Below are 20,025 nucleotides of genomic sequence, written 5' to 3'. Positions count from 1 at the left end.
AAACCAGCCTAATCAGTCAAAAAGACTTTATTTAGAGTTTGAATCTTGGGAAGTTTCATGGTACATGCCTAAACAGGATCATAGATCACTATAAAACTCCATATTTAACTAACCAAGCTGACAATAAGAGATCATTTCAATCTTAGTCATGATTACATACAAAGTTCTTTTCAAAGATTTGCCTTGACAAACCTTCTACAACTTTCTTTTTCACTCAGGCTTTGTCCTAAGCCTTCTCTCTCTAAATAAACAGTCTCATTTTAGGACAAAATTAGTTTATTTTTCCTCTCAACAAAATGTATTCTCATTTCTCGTATCTTCCTAACACATTTCCCACTTTCCTACATACAGAGTTGAGTCTCTTGTTAAGCATGCTTTGTTGAAAGATTGTGCTATGGGAAAACATGTTTTTAGAAATTATGAACTATATTCATAAATTTGCCAATCTAAAGAATTCTGGTGTAGCAGACAGTTCACAATCGGTTACTACTTCATGTTCACTGGAAACTAAGGTTTCTAAGTTAAAATTCTATTAAACATAATTAAGGCTGATGGAAATGATGAGGAAAGCAACCCTGTCAGTTTCTCCACAATAAGAAGCCAAAAAACACAAACCTATGTTCAGAAAACAATGCTTTAGGTATTTTACCTTATTTAGAAAGGTTATGGATATCCAATGAATTCAATCCAATTTATCATTTAACTTAGCAAAACTTTAAAACTTTCAGGTTACTGGGGCACCTGGGTGGCTCAACCGGTTAAGCATCCAACTTTGGCTCAGGTCAGGATCTCATGGTTTATGAGTTTGAGCCCCACACTGGGGCTGACAGCTTAGAGCCTGGAACCTGCTTTGGATTCTCTGACTCCCTCTCTCTCTGCCCCTCCCCTGCTTGCATGGGTACTCTCTCTCTCTCAAAAATAAATAAACATAAAAAAAAAATTCATGCTACAAAAGATCTTGAAAGCCATTAAAAGTTTTACCTAGAAACCTTTCCATTTATTCAACCTACCTACTTGTTCGTAACCATTACCCATGAAAGCTTTATGAGACAGTTCATGAGATCGAGCCCCACCTCAGGCTCTGTGCTGTCAGCACAGAGCCTGCTTGGGATCCTCTCTCTCTCAAAATAAATAAACTTAAAAACAATAAACAAACTTAAATTGACTTTACATCAAAATATGTTGCACCTGTGCCCACTAAAAGTCAATCAATCTGCTCCGCACCGTCCATGTTACTTGGGGTACCTGTGGGGAAATCTGAGGGGTGGTTTAAGTCCAAGGGAACCGTTAGGCCCCTTCTTGCTGACCTGGGAGGTGTTTCGGTTTGAACCTCATAAGGAGGTGGCCCAACAGCTTGGAGTGCTCTCCGCTCCTTGACACTGAGAGTAGGACCAGAAACCACTGGTGCCACAGGCACTGAGGAGGGTGCAGGAGCCTGTTAGGTAAGCCTTGCCTAGGGTGGAGGGTGGTGCAGAAACAGGAGGAGAGGGAGGAGGAGGCAGAAGAGGCGAGGTGCTGCCTGCAAGGCTGGAGGCGATAAAAGCCCAAACAGAAGAAAGAGACTCCCGGTCACCAGACAGAAGAACAGATGAACATTTTCTTTCCCCCAACAAAATGTGAAAAAAGGCAGTCTAGTCTGGCCAGACAATACAGGCAACCCCCTTGAAACAAAAGGAGTTTCAAAAGCTGCTCGGGAATATTCCTTAAAGTCCTCATCCTGAGGAAGACCTATAACAGACAATTGGCTCTGTTTATCACAGCCATTAACCTGGAGACGAAGGAGGGAGACGCCTCCACGTACAAGGATCAGGCGACATTCATCCAGGTCTCTCGAGACAGATTTCAGATCTGACACACAAAAGCAGCAGCAAAGAGGAGGCGAGTAACTCAGGAAAAAGCGGCGGGGGGGCTGTACAGGATCCTGGCAGCAACCTGTTTACAAAGAGACAAGGTGGGTGGGCACACAGAACAGGACAGAACACAGGCTTGTGGCGGAATAACAGAAGTACAAGGCCTAAGGCAGGGGAGCTGATGGTGGATTGAGGAGTGGAGGAGGTGGGTGTTCTCAGGGCCCCTAAAAGAGCACGGACAGATCAGGGTTTGGGTACAGATCCGTAAAAGCCTGACCATATGGGATTTCGGTCTATTTTTCTGGTCAGACTTCCCCATCCTTTAGTTTATACTGAGGCCGACAATGTTACAAAGAAGCCGACGTGGGAAGGAAGCATACAAGGTGCCAGGGTCAAACTGGTTCTAGTTTCTCAAGATGCATCTCAAGGCAGGGTGGGATGGGATCAAGGATTTAGAGGAAAGAAAGTTGACAGTCTCCTGGGCTAGAGGCGTCCCTGCTGAACCCCAAGAGTCTGGAGAGTCTGGGCCCTGGGACATCTCCCTGGAACCATCACGCTATCATCCCTGATGCAGGTGGGCATCCCCAACCTGCTGCCCTCTTTGGCCTAGCGTGCCCCCCAAGAGGGAACCCCTGCCCATCCTTCCTTTCAATCAACATGCGTGTCCTTGGGAAAGACAGGAGAAGTCTCCCCTGTACTGAGATATAATCTGGCATACTGGAATTTTTTGTTTCCTTTTGAGGCCTGTCCCCAGGGAGATCAGAGAGAGAGAGCAGAACAAAGAGTGACTAAGCAACTGTCCAGCACAAGGAAGGTGAGAACCTCACCGATGAAGACGGTCACTCGACCTGTTGTTACCCTGTCCCTTCATGGCTGCCAAAGGTGTTGCCGTGTGAACTGGGGAGACCCCGATCCCTGGAGCCTTGACCCAGCCAGACCTAAAGCGGATGCTGAAGGTTCTTGGTCTTGTCTCAGGAAGGAGCTCAGGACAGACATGCAGCACAGCAGATGAGTAAAAGAAGTGGGGAGGGAAAGGTTATTAAAGTGAAAAAGACACTCTCGAGATGTGAGAGCAGGCAAGCTCGAGAGAGTGAGCTGCACGCCCTGGCACTTGGGTTTCTATCTTTTATTGGCAGTGTTAACTAGGGGGCAGTATTTATCCTTTGGGGTGGGGAGAAGGGTTCGGCACTTTTTCTTTAAATCCAAATTAACTCCATTGTGTTAGGAGACGGGGAATCCTCTGGGACTGAAGAAGCTGATCCCATCCATAGTTACATTAACTAAGAGTCCTTGACCAAAATCTCCCTCGGCTTCTGAATGGCATCCTATCAGGAACACTGCTGAAGCTTCCTGGGGTTCAGGGCGGCAGGAGGCACCCTCCCCTGACTGCTCTGACACCCCTGTACTACTTGAGGAGGGATGTGGGCCTCCCTCCACTTCCCCTATTGCACCCTAACCTGCAGTAGGTGCGGGGAGATGGACTGAAATGCCGCAACCATTGAGGCTGCCTCTTTCCATTTTGGGGGAGTCGGTAGGCTTGGTGACCAATAATGATACCCTTCGTAAGCCTCTGGATCTAGTAGTAATGGATGGGGTGGAGGTCCTGGCCTTTGTTTAGAAGGGGCAGCCATTTCATATCGAATTACGCATGAGATATCTAAGGTACCTTTACCCCGAGAGCAGGACCAAGAACACCAAACAGTCGATGGGGAAGGTCAAATGAGAGACATGAAAAGATGGCAGTGTGGAACTCCTACCTACCCCGGGCAACTTTCTCATGAGTTTCAGCCGTGATCCAGTCCCAAGGGAGGGGTCCCCTGTTGGGTGAGTGCCCCAAATGGGAACAGCTCCCACCTGTCCCTTTCGGGAAGCACACAAGAAGATGTATCTTGAATTTTATGCTCATCGAGGGATCACACTGGTCTATTTAGGGGGTCTGAAGGCTGGCAGCCACCCTAATGACATGTATGGCCATCCCAAGCCCAAGAAGACAGGAGCTCCCGGGTGGCTCTGTCGGTTAAGTGTCTGACTTCGGCTCAGGTCATGATCTCATGGCTCCTGAGTTTGAGCCCTGCGTCAGGCTGTGTGCAGACAGTTCAGAGCCTGAGGCTACTTCGGATTCTGTGTCTCCCTCTCTCTCTCTCTCTCTCTCTCTCTCTCTCTCTGCCCCTCCCCTGCTCACACTCTGTCTCTCTCAGTCCCCAAAATAAACAAACACTAAAAAAAATAAATAAATAAACCAGTAAAACAGGGAGAGCCTGATTTCTGACCAACGCTGTTACGGCCAAGGTACCAGTGTCCAGCTGGGGGGCAGAAGTTTGTCCCTCCCTGTAGTGTAGCCACAGGCACAGGTTCTCTCCTGAGCACTTGGACAAGGCACATTCTGGAGAGTCATACTATTCAGGACATCTCCGAAAAAGAACAAGTAAGAAACAAATACTGGGGGTAAAGAAGACTTACCAAGCCGCACTGAAGCTCCTGAATTTCTTTCATCACTGTCCCCGTACAGGCTACCAAAAATTATGTGGGGGTTGAGGCCAACAGTAAAGAAAGAATTCTTGAGCCGCTGACAGTGCAACTTACTAAGTGTATTTAAGTAGCATGGGAACCCGACCCATGGGCAGAAGGTGCTGTACTTTTGCTGTGTGAGGCTGGTGGTTATATATACTCAGTAATCAAAGGGAAGGAGGCATGCTGGGGATATCAGATTACCAAAATTTCTTCGAATTTCTTTGAATGTCTACTCGTAAAACTACTTTTGCAAGATTCCTTTGTCATTCAGTTCGATATTAACTATTGGAGATATAGAGGCAGTCGCGAGACCCTTACAGAATGTAGTAACCAGCATGTATTTGATCTGTATCAAAACTATGCAGGCTTTAGGTCAGCTTCCTGGATAAGGGTAAACATCTTCCTGCTTCTGTCCCTCATCATTTTCAGTGCAATCCCAGCTGGCTTCTTTGCAGAAATTAACAAGCTCATCCTAAAATCCATTTGGTAACTCAAGGGACCAAGAACAGACAAAACAATCTCGAATATAAAGATGTTTTCCCAATCACAAAATGCACTACACAAAGCTATAGCAATCAAGGCGATGCAGTACTGGCATAAGGATAGACCTATCGATCAATGACACAGAATCGAGAGACCAGAAATAAACCCTCATACCTACGGTCAATTAATTTCCAACCAGGGTGCCAAGACAACTAGAATAGTCTTTTTGACAAACAGTAGTGGGACAACTAGGTATCCATATGTAAAAGAATGAATTTCGACCCCTTCCTCAGACCATATACAAAAATGATCTGGGGCACTTAGGTGGCTCAGTCGGTTAAGCATCTGACTTCAGCTCAGGTCATGATCTCATAGTTCATGAGTTCGAGCCCTGCATCAGGCTCTCTGCTATTGGCACGGAGCCTGCTTTGGATCCTATGTCCCCCTCTCTCTCTGCCCCTCCCCACTTGTTCTCTTTCTCTCAATAAATAAACTTAAAAAAGATCTGAATAGACAGTTCTCCAAAGAAGATATATAAATGGCCAAAAAGCACATGAAAAGATACTCAGTATCACTAGCCATCAAGAAAATACAAATCAAAACCACAAGGAGGTATCATTTCACATTAAAAAGAGACATAACAAGTGTTGGTGAGGATGTGGAGAAATCCTACGAATGGAGGAAAGTGGTATTGTTCACACAAAGGCAGATATGATTCAACAATAAAAGGAACGAAGTATGACACATACTACAACACAGGTGAACCTTGAAAACCTTATGCTAAGTAAAAGAAGCCACACACGACAGACTGCATTACCTACTGTACGATTCCATTTAGATGAAATATCATCTAGGTAAATCCACAGAAAATGACGGCGGGGGGGGGGGGGCGGGAGTGTGGTTAGGGGGAAAGGGACTGTTAATGAGTATGGGGCTTTTTAGCCAGGGGATGACCACGTTCTAAAACTGATTGTGGTGACAGCTGCACAACTCTGAATATACTGAAATTCCCTGAGTTGTTAATTTTAGATAGATATACCTCCCCACGCCCAGCCACCAGCCTCAGGTAAACACTAATCTATTTCTGTTTCTATAGATTTTTTTTTAATTTTTTTAAAATGTTTATTTATTTTTGACAGAGAGAGAGAGAGAGAGAGAGAGAGAGAGAGAGACAGAGACAGAGACAGAGCATGAGTGGGGGAGGGGCAGAGAGAGAGGGAGACACAGAATCCGAAACAGGCTCCAGGCTCTGAGCTGTCAGAACAGAGTCTGACATGGGGCTTAAACTCACGGACAGCGAAATCACAACCTGAGCTGAAGTCGGACACTCAACCGACTGAACCATCCAGGCGCCCCTCTATAGATTTTCCTATTGTGCACTTCATTTATTCTCATTGTTGAATAATATTCCTCTGCTTGCATACACCACACTTTGTATATTAATCCAACAACTGATAGACATTTGGGTTGTGTTCACTTTTGGCTAATGAGAATAACACTGTTATGAACAGTCGTGGACAAGCTTTTCTGTGGACATGTTTCCATTTTCTCGGTCTATACCCAGGAGTGGAACTGCTGGGTTGTATGGTAACTCTAGGTTTAACCTTTTGAGGAGCTGCCAGACGGTTCCCAAAGTGGGCGCACCATTTTACATTCCCAGCAGCAAAGCACCAGGGTTCCGATATCCCTACATCTGCAGCAGTGCGTGTAACTGTCTTTTCTGATCACAGCCCTCCTAGTGGGGTTGAAAAGTTAACTAGCAGTTTTGATTTGCATTTCCCCCATGGCTAATGATGCTGAACGTGTTTTCACCTGTTTATTAGCCATTTGTGTGTCTGCTCTGGAGAACTGCCCTTCACCCATTTTTATTGGATTGTCTTTATTTTTGTCTTTGAAATACATTTTTAAATGTCTATACAGTCCAATTTATCTATTTTTCCTGATTGCTTGGGACACAAGACACGTTTTCCCACATGCAACACTATTTTTTACCACCACAGCTTCACATAATACATTTTAATACAGGGAAGAACATGTCCCTTAAAAAAAAAAAAAAAGTCCAGCTGCATTAGCTAGAATCGCATGAAATAATGGATCTCGAGTTTAGACAGTTTAGAGATTAGAAGCGTACAAACTTGAGAATGATCAGCATGAAGGAACTGATCTGCTGAGTGAGAAAAGAGGAAGGAGAAAGACCCCCCCCCCCAGTGAGCTACAACAAAGGTGAAGGTGTGGACGGAAGGAGAGCTCAGTGGAAAGATCCCAAGGAGGATGGATTCGCGTGGAAAAGAGTTGTTCTCTCCCGCTAAGTAAAGCAGGAACCCTGGGTGGAGCCACCTGCCGTGGACCTGCCCACACCGGTGCACGGTAAAATTGGGGCGAGCCCCACAACCGGACGGGTGCATCTGACTTTACGCTGTGCCACCACAAACACCGGCGGCAGGCGTGCCCACAATGCTGTCCCGTAAATCGGTGTCGTTCCCGGCAAGTCTGTCTGACATTTCAACCTTTCTCTCTCTTTCAATGTTTTTGCTGCTGCCCTCAGACCCAGGTCTGAGCCCCCCTAGCTGAAGTCCCAAGTTCCCACTCTGGTCAGAAGAGAAGCCAGAGACCCTGTTCCCACCATGAACAGGACAAGCTAAGTGCAGCAGCACCGGTCACCTCTGCACTTAGTGAACAGCAACCCGTCATCTGTGCTCTGAATCCCATCTCCTCTCGGGCCGGCTGACGCCCCTTTCCTACGCCGTATGGCACACGAGCATACTTTAGGAGAGCCCATCTTAAAAATTAAATATGTAAGAGCTTCCAAACCCCACACTCCTCTCCAGCTCCCCACCTCGTCTCTTCACGGCAAAACTTCAGAAGTGGTCCAAGCCCGTGCTTCTAGTCCTCGCCCCCATTTGACTTCGCAACCCACTTCAGTCTAGCTTCCGTCCTCCCCAGCCCAGCGATGATGCTCTCGGGAGAACCAGGAACCGCACAGGTCAAAGAATTAGATCCTTCCCCTGCCTGCATCCGCTGGACACAGGTGCCCACTGCCTCTTCCCCTGGCGTCAGAGCCTCCCTCCTGCGTGGTCAGCCTCCACTCCTCTCCTGCACCGGCCTCTCGCCGGCCTGTCCTGCAAATGCTGGCGCTCCTTGGGGCTCGAGCCTGGCCGCCACCGTATACACTTCCAGGTCTCTCCCCCACCCCACCCTGCCCTGGCCGCCACCCCATCCACCTGCCCCCAGATGTTACAGGAAAGGACTCGGGAGTGGTCTCAGTCAGGACTTTACTAGGACCTCAGGAAACAGGCAATGGGAGAGACAGGAGCCACCGTGCAGGAGAAGCACATGTACACAACTACCTCCTGCCAGAGCTGTGGCACCAGAGAGGGTGGAGGCCTGAGGGGAAGGCAGTGTGGATGCGGGGTGGGGGGGGGGGGGGAGCTTCAGGTGGGGAAATGGGAGTACGCTGGCTGAGGGGCTTCTAGAAGCATGCTGAGAACAAGACCAAGGGCCAGAGAACAGGGCTGCATCTGAAGAAGACACGGGCAGTTGAGGGACGGGATCCGGCCCTGAGATACACACAGTGGCAGCCCTCATTATTTGCGAACATTCCTTCCAGCCTATCCCATCATCATTTTCGAACATTCCTTCCAGCCCGTCCCATCTACAAACACTTGACATGGAGGTCCCTTCCACCACCCCTCCCCTCCAGAGAGGCTGAAGGGCATGCCCTTCCTCCAAAGCTTACACTTGCAAGGATCAGCTCAAGCCTGGTCTTGCCTGACTGTCCCTAAATAAGCCAAACGTGTCTCCTGTTGGACTCTTCCTATCTAGACTTTCCAACCTACCTTTATAAACTGGCTTTTCTTCCCCAACCAGACTGGGAGCTCCTCGGGCAAGAACAAACACCTCTGCTTTCATCAGCAATCCCCTCACATCAATAACCACCACTGGTAAGTTGTGTCAAGGACTTGGCAAGAACTTGATAATAATTCTACTTGACACACCACCTCTCTCCTGCCCTGACCCTCTCCCCACCCCCCGCCCCCGCAGTAAGGTCTACTGTGAACTTCCCACATCAACTCTCCCAAACTTTGTTGTTAAGCAAAGGCTTCTTCCCTCGTATTATCAACTATGAGCCACATGGCACCACCTCCCAAATCTACCTCCAGCCCCCACAGCTTCCCCAAGATTCAGAACCTTATTTTCATGCCGGCTGGACAGCCCTACCAGAGAAGACCCCAAATCCCTATGCCTGACACAGACATTCCTTGTATGAGTCTCTCCTATACGCTAGAAATTTTCTACTATTTCAGAAAGATTTTAAATCAATTTGTCCAGAAACCATTCTAAAATACTGGTGATGGCTGTTCAAATCAGTGAAACAACAACAACAAACCAACAATGAATCGTGCACTTTGGGTGAATTGTATGGTATGTGAATTATAGCTCAATAGAACTTAAAAAAAAAAAAAAAAAAAAAAAACCTGTATGTCCAAAACCCAACTCATCCCTCCCTACCCACTCCACCCACTCCACCCCTAAAACTCCTGTGTGCTAGCTCGCTCCTTCCCTGCCGGCATGTCCAGAAGCCACTCAGCTGCCTGTGCTGAAAACAGCTGTTTTCAAACCACCTTCTCCCTCAATCCCCTGTCCAATCGGTCACCGCTCCTGTTGACTCACTGCCCCCTTCTTAGCCTTCAGTCACTGTTTCCCACCACACCAATGGCCTCCCGGTAACTTACACAGCACCCCCTTCTGCATTTTCCTCTCCATCAAATCCACCCTCGACACGGCCGCGGCACCACCCATCTGAAAGACAAGCGTGGCCATGTTCCCCTGCCAAACGCTTTCAACCCGTGCCTCCAGGGTACATCAAGTCCTTACCCACAACACAGACTCGACGGAAGAGGCCTCCATCCCTGGCCCCCCATTCCTATCTCCTCTCGTTACCCTGCCTGCCTCACACTTCATACTCCAGACGCTTCACACTCCTGCTTTTGACCACACACCATGTCACATTTCTTATCCCCATGCTGTTCCCTCCATCTGGGATGTGCTTCCTGCAAGCAGGACGTCCCTAATCCTCGGCCCAATTTAACTACTTACTCTCTAGGATCTGGCTCATATACCATCTCCCTTCACCAGCCACGGTCAGAAACCTGTCTCCTAGGCTGACTTGTCACCTTTCTCTGTGGCCTCGAATTATCCTGTGCATCTCTCTACCATACATAGTGCCTATCAAATCATATTCAAATTCTCTTTGTGTGTTTTTGTCTCCTCTCTTGAGGGTGGGGATCACTAGATCCTCGATACCTAGCACAGGGCTCCACACGTACCCACTGTCCTCATTTTCTATTCCCGACACAGCATGGCTCCTCCCGCCCAGTCCCCAGTGATCTCCTGTTAGCTCCTGGACCTTTCTGCTGCCCTGAACACCTGACCACATGCTGCTTCTCAAAGCTTGGCTGAGCTTCCAGGCCTGCGGTCCCTCCTATTTCTCCAACCACCCTGTGCGGTCCTTCTGCTGCCCCCTCCTCCAACCCACTGGACGGCTACTCCAGGACGCCCCTCTCAGTCTCTAAGCTCCCTGGGTAGCTCATCTGCTGTAAGGCCCCATATTCTGAAACTTCCAGATTCCTCCATCAACCCTGACCCCTCGCCAAGGTTCCCAGCTCAGATTTTGAGCTGCCAGCTGAGGGCCCGAGATGCCCCTCAGACAACTCACACTTCCTGCTCTGCTCTGCCTTCCAGATGTGGTTTGATGGCACCCATCGCTGCCCAGCCAGCCTCCCAGGCCTCACATCTCAGAGGCATCCACTCCTCCTTCTTGGCCATCTGCAACCCCACATCTCCCTGATCCACCCCATTCCATTCCTAGGGATTTTGCCTCAGAAATTTCTCCCAAACCCGGCCCCTCCCTTCCACCCCACCTGTCACTGTCTTAGTTGGGGCTCTCATCACACTATCACAATATCACCCATTGCTGTGCCTCACTGTGGCTGGACACAAAGCCTGTTCCTCTTAAGGAAAAAAAAAAAAAAAACAACCTTTAACATATGCACATAATAAAAAAAAATTCAAATGATTCCAGAAGTACAATGAAATCTCCCACCCCTAGAAGTAACCCCTACTGTTTCTTGGGTATTTCTCCAGAGGTATCCTATGCATACACAGGAAAAAAAGCATGTATCTCAGAAAACCTTTTGCAAATGGAAGATGCAGACACACACACACACACACACACACACACACACACACACACACGTGATGGAGCTTGAAACTTTCAGCACACTGAAATTTGAAAGCTGACCCACGTGGTCTGGAGGGGAAGAAGGAGGTCAAAGAGCAAAGCAGTCAGGGCCTAATCTTGCAACCGGCAAGCAGCAGTGGGGGGTGGGCCCCGTTTTTGGAGACCTTTGGCCTCCGACACTCAGCCCCTATACCAATCATCGGGATCCCCTCACGTATAAATGGTGACTGGTAGTTTTTAAAATGCTTTCGCCTCCCCTCATTTCTATCCAGTGTGAAACACTGTGAAGTGCTGAGATGGAGAACAGCATTCCGGAGGGTCGCCTTGTCCGCTAGGTAGTGGCCCGCCGGGAAAAGCTCATCTCTCAATTATACAACGAACGACTGCTTTCTCTGGAACCAGTCACCTCTGCAAGTGGACCATCAAGCTTTTCCACTACCCGGATGCCCCTTCGCCCCAAACCTAACAGACAAATGCCAGCATGTTCTTCCTGCTCAAATGCCCTCTCTTCTTTGGGGCACTCCTTAACCACTCAGCAGTGAGGAACGCCCCTGGGCCCCAGAGCACTCTGGCCACACCTCTCTTTCCATTTTTTCCTAATTTAGCAGACAAAAAAATAGTATAACAATTATTAAAGAATTATTAAAGTAAACCTCAGCAACCTAAATGATTTTCGTTTTGTGTGCCGCTCCCTGTACATGCAATATAACTGCAATCAGAGTGCACTTGCTCTTGTAAAACTGTTTCCTATTTGTGTAGGAGCCCACTTCTAGGATTTCCAACCCCTTAAGTACAAGAACTGAGTGTTAGTCATCTCTGTGCCTTGGCACCCAAAACAAAGCCTAGAACATAGGAGGGCTTGGCAGCTGTTTATCAGAAACTATTCTGGTAAACACAGGAAGAGGCAAACAGCATTCCCGCATGCCCAAACGCATCAAGTCACAAAAAGAAATGAAATACGCCACCAACAAGTCATCAGAGAAATGAACGGCCATGCATATTTTAGGAGCATTCCAAGGAGGGGAAAGGGGACAGAACAGGGAACATTAAGTTCTCATGAGGCCTTTTACTCACCCCGTGGGCGCTCCTTAACCTTTCTGAGTCTCCATAAAGACCAGAGCACCCACTGGAGGATTAACAACACAAGTAAGGTCCAGGCAGTGCCTGGGACAACACACACACTTAGTGGACATGAGTTTCCCCCTCTCTGTCCGCAGATGTGGCTCAGGGAACTGCCAGGAAAAAACAGGGACTATGCTAAGTCGAGCAAAGCAGTCAAAGGCACAAGCAAAAGAAAACACTGATGCATCCCGAGCCTGAGGGGAGCGGCTCTGAGCGGATGGCCCGCACAAAGACCACACCATGGAGGAGTGCTCTCCTGTGTGAGCTCTGCCTGCTGGGTGGCGCCTTGCTTGGGAGAACCACCTCATTTTATGATTTTACAACAAACTCCCACTAACTGGATCCAGTCGGTTGTGAACTTGGACTTCCCCAGAAAACATCTGCAACACCAGAGCCTGTGGGAACCAAGCACCGGGCACTGGAACTTGGCTGAAAGGCCAGAGCTCCCAGCTGGGAGGACATGGCTTTGAGCCCAAGCTGCCTGTTATCAGAGTCCAAAGGCCCCAGCTGATCTATCACTGTTCTTAACCCTGGGAGGCCAGGCAATCCCTGCAAGGTTTCAGGCATTCTTCTGAATTCTGAGGCAAGGCCCAACACTATACACTTTTTGGCTCCTAGCACTCTCTTCTTCCAACCGGTTTAGAAGCCACAACTTCCGCGGCGCCTGGGTGGCTCAGTTGTTGAATATCTCGCTCTTGATTTGGGCTTAGGTCATGATTCCAGGGTCATACGATCAAGCCCCAGGTCAGACCCATGCTGAGCGCAGAGCCTGCTTAAGATTCTCTCTCTCTCCCTCTGTTCCTCTACCCTGCTCATGTTCTTAAAAAAAAAAAAAAAAGCCCACCTTCTATTTCTACCCAGAGGGAACCACCATTCTGACATTTTTCACTATCGATTAGTTACACCTGGTCTAGAATTTCACTGAAATGTAATCATGCCATCCACCATCTTTAGGGTCCGGATTCTCTCAACATGTTTTTGAGATTCATCGGTGGTAGTATGTGTATCAGGAGTCTGTTTCTTTCCACTGCCCAGCAGCATTCTCCTGTATGAAAAAACCTGTTTCTTTAACCAGCCCTCGCTTTGGTGGCACCTGGGTGATTCCCAGTTCGGGGCCACTGTGAATAAAACTGCCACGAGCAGTCACATGTGAGTCTTTTTTCGGACATATGTTCATTTCTCTTAAGTGCTTAGGTCTGAGGTGGATACTTAATTTTACAGGAAACCGCCAGACCAGACCCTGTTCCTGAGAAGGTGTACCGGCTTCCCAACAACAACATATGGAAGTTTTAGTTGCTCTACATGCCCGATGACATACAGTGTTGTTGTTTTCATTTTATTTAAGAAAATTTAGCCATTCTAGCTAGTGTGAAGTGGTTTTCCATTGTGGGTTTAATTTAGACTTCTCTGGTGACCACTGATGCTGAGCACCTTCCCATGTGCTTATATGGCTTCCTTTGCATGTTCAATTCAGCGGCCTTTTAGTATATTCAAAAGGTTGTGCCACCATCACCGCGACCTAATTTCAGAATTATTTTCAGGACCCCCAAAGCCTGTACACCCCAAAAACCTGTCCCCATCAGCAGTCACTCCCCTTAGCCACTGGCAACTGTTTATTCTACTTTCTGACTTTACAGATCTGCCTGTTCTAGAGGCTTCATAGAAACAAAATCACACACTATGTGGCCTTTGGGGACTGGCTTCTTTCACTTAGCACAATATTTTCAAGGTTCATTCCTGCTATACATGTGTATTTCATTCCTTTTATGGCTGAATAATACCCCACTGGTATGGATTTTGTTTTCCCATTCATCGGTGGGTGGGACATTTAGGTAAAATGACTTTTATATCAAGAATCTGGAGGACAACTGGGAGGCTCAGTCGGTTGAGCATCCGACTTCGGCTCAGGTCATGATCTCGCAGTTCATGAATTCGAGCCCCGCATCAGGCTCTGTGCTGACAGACAGCTCAGAGCCTGGAGCCTGCTTCGGATTCTGTGTCTCCCTCTCCCTCTGCCCCTCCCCTGCTTGCACTCGGTCTGTCTCTCTCTTTCTCAAAAATAAACAAACATAAAAAAAAACTGGAACTCCCTCTACGTGGCTATGTTTTCAAGATGAGTATCACGTAACAAGACATTGAGAACACCTCATCAGTGCCACTGATGGGTGGCACTGGGGGTCAGCTCCTGCTCCACTGACTCCAGTTAGTGGGTTTTTGTTTTGTTTTAATTTGTACGAGTTATGGTCATCGTCTGTGAGAGGGTTGGCCTGATCTGAGCTCCTCCATCATTACTGGAAGCAACCTCTCAGTGTATGCCCATCACCTTTTCTCTCCATTTTGGTAACAGTACTCCCAATTTCTCCTTCGAGAAAATGTCCTTCACCTTGGCTCCAAGATGGGTATATGACCTGGGCCCACAAGAGTATTCCACTCTTTCTGACCGCCATGACTAGCTCAGGAAGAGGAATGTGACCTAAGTCTGGCCCAAATCAATTTAAGAGCTTTTGCTGGGGCGCGCCTGAGTGACTCAGTCGGTTAAGCATCCAACTTCGGCTCAGGTCATGATCTCACGGTTCATGGGTTCGAGCCCCATGTTGGGCTCTGTGCTGACAGCTTGGAGCCTTGAGCCTGCTTCGGAATCTGTGACTCTCTCTCTCTCTCCCTGCCCCTGCCCCCTAGTGCTCTGTCTCTCAAAAAAAATAAATGTTTGAAAAAATTTTTAAAAATTGTTTTAATTAAAATTAGACAGAAATTAGGGGGAAAAAAAAGATCTTTTGCTGGAAGTTATCTGAAAAGAGATACCTTCTTTCAGTTGGTTGTTAACAGAGTAGCAGGGAAGCCTGGAACTGATGGAGGCTTTTGCCTGTCTGAGACAGAAGTCAACATGGAGAAAAGTGGAGCTGAAAGACATTAAAAGAAAAAAAAAATTCCTGGTGACATAACTTAGGTTTCGGGATATAACTGTGCCTGAGGCTGGTATACCCAGGACTTTTCAGTTAGAGTCTAATGGATACTACTTTTCTCCTTGGACTAGTTTGGGTTAGCTTTTTGTTATCTGCAACTGAGAAGCCTAATAGGTAATTATAGGGACAAAGAACGTGTTAACCGCTAACCACTCAGTCTAAACCTGTTCTCTAGCACCTTGTCTAGAAGCCAAGGCCTCATACCAACAAATCCAAACATTCTATACTTAAACCACTCTAACATCAATCCCACAGGGCTTAAGACAGAGCTTTGTTCTGAATCAAAGGGAAGGCAGGCATCTAAGACCCTACACTCAGATCCCATACTCTCAATGTAGCCACGCTCAACAACAATCTACATTCATCAATTGGTTTGAAAAAATTAAGGAGATGCGGATTTCTTTCCCCTACTACCTACCATGCTTCTAGACCAAAGCTTACATACATCATTCTCATTGAAACCTAACAATCGCCTAAGCACACCCTCTATAGCTGGGGAACCTGAAGTTCAGAGTGGTTAAATTATGCTCGGTAACTCAGGAAATAACAGGTAGTTACAAAACTGCAAACTCTAAAATCTATGTTCTCCCTCCCAATTTCAAACTTTGTAAGGACTTCGGCTTATTCATTAGCAAAAGAGATGATGAAGTAAGACCAGTTCGTCTACTAGAAACTGTCAATCAACTGTTATTAAGATTGCACTGAAAGAGTCACCAATAGGACGGCGATTCATAGTGGCATCTGATAAACATAAAGGTAACAATTGTGGGAAATAAGTTTAGAAATTCCCTGGGCTTGCACCAGTGGGTTAACAAGGCATAAAGAATTACAAAGCCATAGGATGCTCTTACCCAAGCTTGAGTAGACAAGATTAGGCCCCCAGAATAGAGTAGGAGAGGGGCAAAGGCCCCCAGAATAGACGTGGTAGGGGGCAAAGGCCCCTAGAATAGAGAGGGGGGCAAAGGCCCCCAACACAAAGGTATATGAAGTAAGCAAGATTAGGTATTCAGGGCAAAAGTGCCCGCCAATTTAGTACTATAGCAGTAAAGCTGCTTTCACAGGAGGGAAGGACCAAGTTAAGTAAACAGGTAAATAGGGCTATAGACCTCTGCTGCTGTGGGTGAAGCAGCCCAGAGCAGAGCTGATTAGCAAAAGAAAAGGTGCCTTGTTAACCCTGAGGTTATTTCCCCTATCTGCCTTATCCCCTAGGCTAGCTAAGATAAACAGACATTGCGCCTCCTGTCTGCCATTAACAACCATCTGCCCATCTGCCTGGCGCCAGGATTAACCCAAACCTCAAACACCGTGTATCTTCAAAACCCCCTTTCCCTCATGCCCATGAGTTAATGTTCACAGATTCATTGTCTCTTTGTGTATGCCCATCACGTTTGTAAGCCTTCTGATCTTAATAAATACGGAGCAAGGACCCTTATTCAGGGTCTTGACATTAGCCATCTCTTGCTTTTAATCCTGCGTCTGCTCTCTTGCTGGCCAAGAGAGAACTTTAGATTTAGAATCTACGACAAACACTGACAGCTATTCCTTACTGAATACCTACTATGAGCTAAGCACTTTTATGTAGATGACTCCATCTAAACTGCTCTTCATTTAACACTGTGGAAACAGGAGTCTTGGAGAAATCAGTGACTTTACTGAAGTCACACAAGTAATAAGTGGAAGAGGTGGGATTCAAATCCAGATCTGTCTGACTCTATGACCTAAGCCTTAAGGCTCATGATCAACATCCCAAACCTATTGGTATAATGTTCAACAAAGTAGCTTCCCCTCCACAGATAGAGTGACCACAAATCCTGAAGTGGTGTATACTGGGTATTTTTTCCAATGCAAATGATATAGGATCCTATAGAAGATTCATTTTTAAAACATTTGTAAGACTCTTTGTACACAAATTTAGAAATGAGGTTTAAAAGGCTGACTTACTACATGCCCCTGTTTCCAGCTCTGGAAAGCTGGGTCACTAAAACTATGAATTCTAATGGACCTACCCACTGAGAACAGGGTGCCTCGTGGCTGGGCCAGGTATTTATAAAACACACACTGTGGTTTACAAAACACTTCTTTTTTTAATATTTTTTAAAAAGTTTGTTTATTTAAGCAATCTCTACACCCAACGTGGGGCTCGAACTCACGACCCCGAGATCAAGAGTCACACACTCCACCAACTGAGCCAGCCAGGTGCCCCGACAAAACACTTTCAAGGCACCACTTCAGATCCTGGACAGCCAGCCCCTCTCAAACAGCAATACCATACAGCAACTGCAGTAAGCAATTCCAGTGTCCCCATCCCAAACAAGCACAGACTTTCATGCTTCAGGTCCTTTAATCCTTTCCCTACCTCTCCGTGGGTCTCAAATTTGCTCGTCTTTCAGGTGCAAATCAAATGGCAGCCAAGTTAATACTTTCACGGCAGTACTTGCCAACATTTCTCACACCACAGCATACACAGAACATAGTATTTATGATGTTATTTGTGTCCTCGTGTAAAAGAACAAAGCTGCTTGCAGCCAGAAGAGAATGGCAGGGGGATCTGGCTGTCCCAGGCCCTGCTCAGGTGCCCTGATGCCAAGGGCAATCAAAATTTCCAAAGCACAGTACACAAATTTCTGTTCTTGCACCTGTCACACACGCACGAGACACTCGCATTAACTTGTCTCTCCTGCAGACCACAAACTCTCAGAAGACAGAGAAGCAGGCGTATTCGTCCCTATATTCCCAGCACTAGCACAGGGCCTGGCACCTACTGGCACAGTCTTTCAGCTTAGAAGCATGCACCAATTCTGAAGCTGGGTTAGTCAATACCTTCTCTCCAATCCCAGAAAAAAAAAAAAAAAGTTCCTATAAACATACTCTAAGAAAGACAATCCACTCCCACTTACGGAGAAGAGGTACTTTTTCTCTATAAATTAATCCATTCAATAATTTGTTAAATACTGCTGTGCCAGGCATGGGGAACATACAGCAGTGAATGAGGCAAAGAGTCCCTGCCTTGCTGTACAAAACTTACAGTCCAGAAAGGAACACAGACATTAAACAAATAGTCCCATATACTTATTTGTAGGTGAAAGTTAAAAGGGACATAGAGATGGGGCGCCTGGGAGGCTCAGTTGGTTAAGGAACAACTCTTGATACTGGCTCGGGTCATGATCTCATGGTTCGTGGGATTGAATCCTGTCGGGCTCCATGCTTCGGATTCTTTCTCTCTATCCCTCCCCGGCTTGCATGCACATGTGCACTCTCTCAAAATAAATACATAAACATTAAAAAAAATTTTTTTTTTAAATAAAAGGGACATAGAGGACAGAGTAGATACACAGATAAATTTGAATAAACAATGACAGGGATGTCGAAGAACCGAAAACACAAATTCTCAGGCAAAAAGGACAAAGTGCCAAAGAGAATATCTACAATTAGACACCCAATAGTGAAACTTCAAAGCCTCAAGGGCAAATACATGATAATATACTGGAGAAGGAAAGGGGAGGGGGACAAAATACACCAAGAATAACTCAGTGTTTGCCATAAGTAACTGGAAGAATGGTCAGACAGGTTAAGGTACGAGAAGGGTAAAACTTAAAATGTCAGTTTTGTACATGTTTGAGATGCTGATTTGACATTTTAAGAGATATCATTTGAGAGGTGACTATAAGAATCTGGAGTTCAAGGTAGAGCACTGGGCTGCAGATAGAAATTTGAGAGCACAACACACAGTATTTATATTTAAAGCCTTGAAATTGATAGCTCCTAGGAAGTGACCACGGAGAAGAGATCCAGGATGAGGCCTGGGGGCGGTGTAATCATTAGAGATAAGGAAGAGGAACAAGAAATCAGCAGAGGAGAAGCCAGAGAGCTGAGGCTAAAGACGTGGCTATTGCACAAATCAAATGAAGAACGTGCTTCAAGAAGGGGCAACGATGAACTGCATCAAAAATTGCTACGGGAGTGCGAACGAAGTTAAAACTGAATTTGGCGACGTTGCGATCATTGGTGGCTTTGACAAAGTGCTATTTCAGTGGAATGGTGGGGGCCTAGACTGGAGTGGGTTCTCAGAGACCTGGAGATGAGATGTCAGCTACAGACTGAAGCCCTAGGCTGTAAACGGGCGCAGACAGATGAGGAGGCAACTGGAAGTCTCTGGAGGGCGAATGAAGTCATCTCCTTAAGGGGGGCGCATCCTCGGCTGCTGTCTTCCCTCACCTGGGCTGAGTACCCCGCCTCCGCCGCCTTAGCGCCCCGCACCGCGCGCGCCAGCTTTCGGCGAGCGCACGCGCAAACTCAAACACCGCCGGCCCTCCCTCCTCCAGCCCCGCCTCTCCCCGCCCAGGGCGCGTGCGCACCGCCCCTCGAGAGCCGCCTCGGCAAGGCCCGGGAGTAGGGACGCACCGGGGACCCTAACCCTCCGCTCCCGCCATTTCCCGGGGGCCCCAGACCGCGACCCAGCCCCACCTGCCAAGCCACGAACGGAGTAAGCACGTCGCGCTGGAAATTACGACGGCAGGAGCGGGCGCGTCCCTCGAATGTTTTTCAAAGCGTTAGCTAACGCCCTTACGTTCGAAGATTCGCGGCACGTCGAGAGCCACACACGCTGTTTTCCTTTTATGAGCTAGTCGCAGCGCGAACCCCTTCACGCATGCGCCCTCCTTCCCGTGTGACGTGCCGCGCTGCTCCTTGGGAAATGTAGTTTTGACTTTGTCACCCTAGTCCGGAGTCAGCCGCTGGACCTTATTTTAACAAACTAAGGCCTTTGTCTGTTTTCAGTACCCTCTCATTCCCCAAAGCCTCTATAAGATAATAATAAAAAAAAAATTTGTGTGTGTGAAACCACAGGTTGCTCCAA

At 47.3% G+C, this 20,025-nt stretch overlaps 1 protein-coding gene across 2 annotated transcripts in view; it reads right to left on the bottom strand.

The window, feature by feature from the left end:
* The window catches only part of SGF29 (SAGA complex associated factor 29), a 31,231-nt gene extending 11,426 nt beyond the window's left edge, over positions 1-19,805 (bottom strand). The window contains exons 1-2 of one of the 2 annotated variants that reach the window (XM_030301605.1): positions 19,635-19,805; positions 15,010-15,107 (exon numbers count right to left, since the gene is read on the bottom strand). The gene's annotated coding sequence lies outside the window, so the exon portion shown is untranslated. The remainder of the gene's footprint in view (positions 1-15,009; positions 15,108-19,634) is intronic. The other variant, XM_030301604.1, reaches the window with a different exon arrangement.
* Between the last annotated feature and the right edge of the window lie 220 nt (positions 19,806-20,025).

This window comes from Lynx canadensis, chromosome E3 (assembly GCF_007474595.2).
Source record: "Lynx canadensis isolate LIC74 chromosome E3, mLynCan4.pri.v2, whole genome shotgun sequence".
Taxonomy (NCBI): Eukaryota; Metazoa; Chordata; class Mammalia; order Carnivora; family Felidae; genus Lynx; species Lynx canadensis.
Note: the sequence above shows the minus strand (reverse complement) of the source record. Positions and strands in the feature narration are given on the sequence as shown.